Genomic DNA, 8161 nt, shown 5'->3' on the forward strand with positions numbered 1-8161 from the left:
GTGGTGCTAGAGAGTGGCGTGGGCGCGGTGCGAAGGTGTGGGCGAAGCTGTGACGTAGCAAGGTGGCGCGGGAGCAGCGCGCTGCTTCGGCGTGGGGACAGCGTCGCAGGGCGCGGCGGCACGGGCTATGCAGCGGGGAACGGCAGCGCTTGGGCACAGGAGGCGGCGCTGGTGAGGATGGCGTGGTGAGCTTGCAGAGGCGATGGCTAGGGTTTGGCGCGGATGCGTCGTGGATGTGGCGTTGCGTTATATGGGGGTCCCCCATGAGATAGAAAAGGAAACGGAGAAGCAGTCCTAAAAACACATGTTTCCTACTGACCGGATGCTCTAGTGGCAATGACCGGACACTGCCACCCAGCGTCCGGTCGATTCCAGAGAGGTCCAAAATCCTTGAAATCGTGACCGGATGCGTCCGGTGAACCCCGACCGGACGTAGCCAGAGTCCGGTGCAAGCTATCTTCATCGTCTTCGATCGACCGGATACTGGAACGCCATCTGACCGGATGCTGGGAGAACACTGTTTCAGTGTCCGGTCACTCCTTCTCAGCAGCAGTTCATCTCCTGTGAACTGACCGGATGCTAGACTTTAGAGTCCGGTGCAGCGTCCGATCACTCTTTTTCCAGCAAATCTTCAAAGTCCTTCGTGCTGCCTGTTCCTAATCAAGTTCCAACTTCAATAAGATCCAAATAAACACCAATTGGGACTGATGTGAGTGACCTCTCTCAAACCCTCAAAATTTTCAAAATATTTTGCCTTAGGCTATAATTCTTTTTAAGAAAATAGGCAATAAGAGGGCAATTGAAGATAAATGACAAAGCAACATTCATGCATATGCAATGCAATACTTGAAAATAAATCTAGTTGCTTGTCAAGTTTGATCCAAGGTTAAGCTTCTTCACACGCTTTACGGCTGTTATCTTAACCATGTTAGACAAGCCCTATATGCATTACCAAAAATTAAACATGGTGTATATTACAATGCAATGCAAGGGACAACACAAGCTCATTTTTTAGTGAAGTTACTAAAATCAAGAACATTGAGCTCATTCCGCAATCGACAAAAAGTCACCTCATCTAGCGGTTTAGTGAAGATATCCGCCAATTGATCCTCGGTCCTTACACCTTCTAGTGAAATATCATTCTTTGCAACATGATCTCTAAGAAAGTGATGGCGGATATCTATGTGCTTGGTGCAAGAGTGTTGAACCGGATTATTTGCAAGTTTTACCATACTTTCATTGTCGCACAAAAGAGGTACTTTTTCTAGAACTACACCATAGTCTAGCAAAGTTTGTTTCATGTAAATAATTTGTGCACAACAAGTACCCACGGCAATGTATTCCGCTTTGGCGGTGGACAAAGCTACACTATTTTGTTTCTTGGAGGACCAAGACACAAGTGATCTACCAAGCAAATGGCACCCTCCGGATGTGCTTTTTCTATCAACTTTGCAACCGGCATAATCTGAATCGGAATAGCCAACTAATTCAAATATAGCTCCTTTGGGATACCAAAGGCCAATACTTGGTGTGTGCTTAAGATACCTAAGGATTCTTTTAACGGCAATTAAATGAGTTTCCTTAGGATTAGCTTGAAATCTAGCACACATACACACACTAAATATGATGTTGGACCTAGATGCGGTTAAATATAACAAGCTACCAATCATAGAGCGGTAGAGAGTTTGATCAACCATGTTACCTCCCTCATCTAGGTCGAGATGTCCATTAGTTGGCATTGGTGTCTTGATTGGCTTACATTCATCCATCTTGAATCTCTTGAGAAGATCATTTGTATATTTCTCTTGAGAGATGAAAATCCCTTCTCTCATTTGCTTGACTTGAAAACCAAGAAAGAATGTAAGCTCTCCAATCATTGACATCTCAAAGTCCTTCGACATCAATTCACCAAAATTTGCAAGAATCTTCATTTGATGATCCAAAGATGATATCATCAACATACACTTGACAAATGAAGATATGCCCATCAAGCTTCTTGGTGAATAGTGTGGTGTCGACCTTCCCAATGGTGAAGCCCTTCTCAATGAGGAAGTCCCGAAGACGCTCATACCAAGCTCTTGGGGCTTGCTTAAGCCCATATAATGCCTTGGACAACCTATAAACATGATTAGGATATCTAGGGTCTTCAAACTCGGGAGGTTGATCAACATAGACTAGTTCATTAATAAAGCCATTTAAGAATGCACTTTTCATATCCATTTGATATAGTTTCATGTCATGATGTGATGCATATGCAAGAAGGATACGAACGGCTTCTAGTCTTGCAACCGGTGCAAAGGTCTCTCCAAAATCCAAACCTTCAACTTGAGAGAACCCCTTTGCAACTAGTCTTGCCTTGTTCCTCACAACAACGCCTTGATCATCTTGCTTGTTGCGGAATACCCACTTTGTTCCAATGATTCTTGCACCTTTTGGCCGCTCTTCAAGAGTCCAAACTTCATTGCGGGTGAAGTTGTTCAACTCTTCATGCATGTCATTTATCCAATCCGGATCTTGAAGAGCTTCTTCTAGCTTAGTAGGCTCATAGCAAGAGACAAAAGAGTGATGAGCAATAAATGAAGCAAGTTTTTTATGAGCGAGTTATTATACCCTTTGATGGACTCCCTATGATGAGATCTTGTGGATGATCTTGTAGTAGAGGTGTGTTTCTTCTATTGACCACTTGAGGAGGAGGTTGTGGAGCATCAACATCTTGTGCTTGTACCACCATTTGATCATGGGAGATATGAGTATCTTCATTTTCTACTCTCCCATCTTTATCACCATCTTGTGGCACACTTGATGAAGAAGGTGGATCAATCACTTGTACATCATCTTCATCATCTTTAGGCTTGATGTCTCCAACCGGAATATTCTTCATAGCCTCACTCAATGGTTCATCACCTACATCATCAAGATTCTCATGTGCTCCTTGGGAGCCGTTAGATTCATCAAATTCCACATCATATGTTTCTTCAACCAAACCGGTGGCATGATTAAATACTCTATATGCTTTGGACTTTGATGAGTAACCAACAAGGAAACCAATATCACAACGTCTTTGGAACTTCCCTAAGTGTTGCCGCTTCTTGTAGATGTAGCATTTGCAACCAAATACCCTAAAGAAGGAGACGTCCGGCTCCTTCCCATTGAGCAACTCATAAGGTGTCTTGCCAAGGAACCTTTGAAGGAATAGGCGGTTGGATGCATAGCATGTGGTGTTGATAGCTTCCGCCCATAGAGTTTCAGGGGTGTTGTACTCATCTAGCATTGTTCTTGCAAGAGTGATCAATGTCTGGTTCTTTCTCTCAACTACACCATTTTGTTGAGGAGTATATGTTGCGGAGACCTCATGCTTGATCCCAACTTCATCACAATAGGCTTCAATGTTTGTGTTGTCAAATTCTTTCCTATTGGCACTTCTAATCTTCTTGAGCTTCACTTCAAACTCATTTTGTGCTCTCTTGGCAAACTTCTTGAAGCAAGATGCGACTTTGGATTTGTCATGAAGGAAGAATACCCATGTGTATCTTGAATACACATCAATAATCACAAGACAATAAAGATTTCCTCCCAAACTCTTGTATGTTGTTGGTCCAAATAAGTCCATGTGAAGGAGTTCTAGCACTCTTGTGGTTGACATGAAAGCTTTTGTTGGATGAGTATTTGCAACTTGCTTGCCGGCTTGACATGCACTACAAAACTTGCCCTTCTCAAACTTCACATCCTTCAACCCTCTAACCAAATCATTCTTCATTAGCTTCTTGAGTCAGCTCATCCCAACATGAGCAAGTCTTCTATGCCATAGCCACCCAAGTGTTGTTTTGGTGAATAGGCATGTCTTCAAGTTAGCATCTTCGGAGGTGAAATCCACTAAATATAGGTTGTTGTATCTAAATCCTTTGAATATCACTTGATCATCATCCTTCTTAGATACAACAACTTCCTTCTTGGTGAACAAGCATTAGAAGCCAAGATCACACAATTGTCCAACGGATAGCAAGTTGAAGCTCAATAAAGCAACATATAGCACATTTGAGATAGAATGATCATTTGATATTGCCACTTTCCCAATCCTTTAACCTTGCCCATTGAATTATCTCCAAATGTGATTCTTTCTTGTCCATCTACTTCTTCATCTAGTGAGGTGAACATACAAGGATCACCGGTCATGTGTTGTGTGCAATCACTATCAATAACCCAATGGCTTCCACCAGTCTTGTAGTTCACCTACACACAAGAGATCAAGCTTTAGGAACCCAAACTTGTTGAGGGCCCTTCACCTTCTCAACAAGTGACTTTGCTACCCAAATTTTCTTAGGCCTATTCTTGTTGGGAGGTCCTAAGAACATGACTTTCATCTTCCCACTAGAATCCTTTCTAAGCATGTTGTGAGCATTGAAGGCAAAAGGTCTAGCATGCTTGGGCAAGGGTTGTGGTGGTGGAGTTTGGCACTCATGGGCAAAGTGACCTTCTTGTCCACACTCAAAGCATCTCTTTGGCTTTGACTTTGATTTGTGTTGTTGTTGAGCTTGAGCCTTCTTCTCTTGGTTTGTCAAGTACCCAATGCCACTTCTATCCATCTTCATGATGGTGTTCATTAGTAGCTCACTTTGAAGATGCTTGCCTCTTGTGAACTTGCTCAAACCAATCTTGAGATGTTCTTTCTCCAACTTGAGCTTCTTGTTCTCTTCCTTGAGAGCATTATTGTTTTTCTCTTCCTTGAGCTTCTTGTTCTCTTCATTTAGCTTCTCATTCTCAAGCATCAAATCACCATCATGGTCAAGAGTTTCTAGCACAATAGTGTTGTGGCTTCTGATTTCTTCAAGATCTTTCTTGAGCTTTTCATTGTCATTCTTGAGCTTGACAAACTCATCATAATCATCGGCCTCAACCACTTGCTTGCCCTTGCTACTAGAACTTTGCTCAATGCTTTCAATGATCAAATCATCACATGATGTAGCTATATCAATCTTAACAACATCGTTAGTAGCATCATGTGGCTCATTGGATAGAAATTCTTGAGCAATGACAAGATTATCATGATTAATATTAAGAGTAGTGTATTCTTCTTTTAACTTGTTGTGGCTAGTGATGAGCTCCTTGTGCATACCCTCAAGTTTATCATGTTTATCTTTAAGCTCTTTCTTAGAAGATTGGAGCTCCTTGAGTTTGGATGATATAGCATCATTTGCTTCTCTAAGCTCAATACTAGCCTTTTCCGCCATATCACATTTTGCTAAAAGTGAATCATTCTTAGCTTCTAGCTTTTCATTCTTAGCTCTAGTCTTTATAATGATCTTAGTGTATTGTTTTAGCAATCTAGCAAGATCATCATAAGAAGGTGATTCATATTCATCATCATCACTATCGCTATCATCATTACTAGCATGTTCATCACCACTACTATCATCATCATTTGATACCTTGCGTTCACCCTTGGCCATAAGGCATAGGTGTGTAGAGGATGATGGCGGTGGTGGCGGTGAAGATGATGAAGAGTCAATAACAATGGCGGCCACCTTCTCATTGTCACTATCATCATCGGATGAGCCACTAGATGAATCAATGTCTGTGAGCCAATCACCGATAATGTATGCCTTTCCACTCTTCTTCTTCTTGTGGAAGTCCTTCTTCTTGCCATCTCTCTTCTTGTATGGCTTGTTTTTCTTCTTCTTGTCTTCTTCTTCATTACTTGAGTCATCTTTCTTGCCCTTGTACTTGTTCTTGAACTTGTCTTTCTTGGGCTTGGTGCATTGGTGTCCTAGATGACCAAGTTCTCCACAATTGTAGCAATCCATCTCTAAGATTGGCTTCCTTCTAGAGCTAGTGAAGAACTTCTTCTTCTTGCCATCGAACTTGATGCCACTCTTGTTGAGCTTCTTTAGCATCTTGGCGGTTTTTCTCACCATGAGAGCAAGACTTGCATCATCAACTTCATCATCACTTGAGCTCTCATACTCAAGTCTTGATTTGCCCTTCTCTTGGCTAGCTTTGAATGCTAAGTCCTTGTCTTTCTTCTTGGTAGAGGATGAGCCATCTTGTGGTGTGATGTGCATGTACATCTCATGAGCATTGATCTTTCCCAAGATTTGTGTTGGTGTAGTGGTGGAAAGATCACCTTGATGAAGCATGGTCACAATATGCCCATATTTGTCAATGGGGAGGACACTCAAGATCTTTCTTACAACATCGGATGGTTGCATTTGAGTGAGTCCAAGCCCATTGACTACCTCTATAAGAACATTCAAGCGTGAATACATTTTATTAGCACATTCTTTGGGAAGCATCTCAAAAGAGTTAAGCTTTTTCATGACAAGATGATATTGTTCCTCACGCTCACTCTTTGTTCCCTCATGGAGCGCACAAACGTCTGACCATAGTGCATGGGCGTCTTTGTGGTTCCTCACCCAGTTGAACACATCTTTGCAAAGGCCTCTAAAGATGGTGTTTCGAGCCTTTGCATTCTATTTCTCATAATTCACCTCATCGCCTTGTAGGTGTGTAGCATCCCAAGGTTTTGGGAAGCCTTGTGAGGCGGCTCTAAGTATTCCAACATCTAGAGCTTCTAAGTACGCCTCCATGCGAATTTTCCAATAAGGAAAATCATCTCCCTCAAAGATAGGAGGAGTTCCATCCCCGTGAGACATCTTTCTCTAGGCGGTTAAGCCTAAATACGTGAGCACGAGGCTCTGATACCAATTGAAAGGATCAAGATGCCCAAGAGGTGGGGTGAATTGGGCTAATTCTAAATTTCTTTGCAATAATTAAGTCCTATGGTTAGCCCAATTAACCCCTTGTGCCTAGAAAGTGTTTCTATTGATCTACCACACAAAAGTTTAGCAACCTAAGTTCCAATCCTACTCTAGCATGATAATTCTATGAATGTAAATGACAAGAATTGAATTGCTCAAAGTAAAATGAGAAGGAGGAACGCGGTGATGTTTTGCCGAGGTATCGGAGAGTCGCCACTCCCCACTAATCCTTGTTGGAGCACCTGTGCAGGGGTGTAGCTCCCTCTTGATCCACACAAGGATCAAGTGCTATCTACGGGTTGATTCTTCGACACTCCATCAAGGTGAATCACCCACAACCGCTCACAACTTGAGTTGGGTCATCCACAAGCTCCACCGGATGATCACCAAGCTCCCAATCACCACCAAGCCGTTTAGGTGATGGCGATCACCAAGAGTTATAAGCATGAACTCTCACTTGACTATCACAAGCCTAATGAGAAGGGTGGATGCACACTTTTGCTACTCTTGATCTCACTAATGAGGGCTCTCTTTGGGATTCTCAAATCTCAATCACCTCACTAGGACCTTGCTCTTCTTGGCACTCTCAAAGGTGTTTCTCAGCTATTGGAATGAGCAAAAGTACCCCCCACACATGAATGGAGGAAGTATTTATAAGCATGGCTAAAAAACGAACCGCTATGTGCCTCTGCGGGGTGACCGGACGCTCCGGTCAAGTTGACCGGACGCTCTGGTTAGTTCACCCCGAACTCCAGTGATCAAGTGGTGACCAGACGCTGGACAGCGTCCAATCAGCACTGACCGGACGCATCTGGTCATGATTTTCCCTCTCTGGAACCTTACTAGAGTCGACCGGACCCTGGCCCTCAACGTCCGGTCACTTCACCTCTCAGCATCCGGTCACTTCCAAACGACTTCACCTTGATCAAATGAATTGACTGGACTCTATGCCAGCGTCCGGTCACACCGAAGCCAGCGTCCGGTCAGTATTTGACCCTCCATTCACTTCTAACTCTCGATCATACGTGAATGAAGTTTGCTCCAATGGATCTAAGGGCTATTTTGGAGCTACCTAGTGCTAGATTTAGCAAGTGTGCACCACACCTAACTCACTAGACTCACCTAGGTCAAGCTACCCGTCCATACCCCCCTTAATAGTACGGCCAAAGGAAAAACAAAGTCCTAAACTACTCTAAGTGTCTCTTCAACTCTAATCGACACTTAGAACTAGTCCATCCTTAACCTTGTCGTCCATCCTTTAAAAACCAAAACGATTTCCATCGTAGGGGCATGACCACCATGATAGCCCAATCGATCTGCATTACCATGACCTAACTTAATTGCCTCTACAAAACACACGTTAGACATAGTAATCACGTATTGTCATTAATCACCGAAACCCAACT

The sequence above is a fragment of the Miscanthus floridulus genome, chromosome 15 (assembly GCF_019320115.1).
Source record: "Miscanthus floridulus cultivar M001 chromosome 15, ASM1932011v1, whole genome shotgun sequence".
Lineage (NCBI taxonomy): Eukaryota > Viridiplantae > Streptophyta > Magnoliopsida > Poales > Poaceae > Miscanthus > Miscanthus floridulus.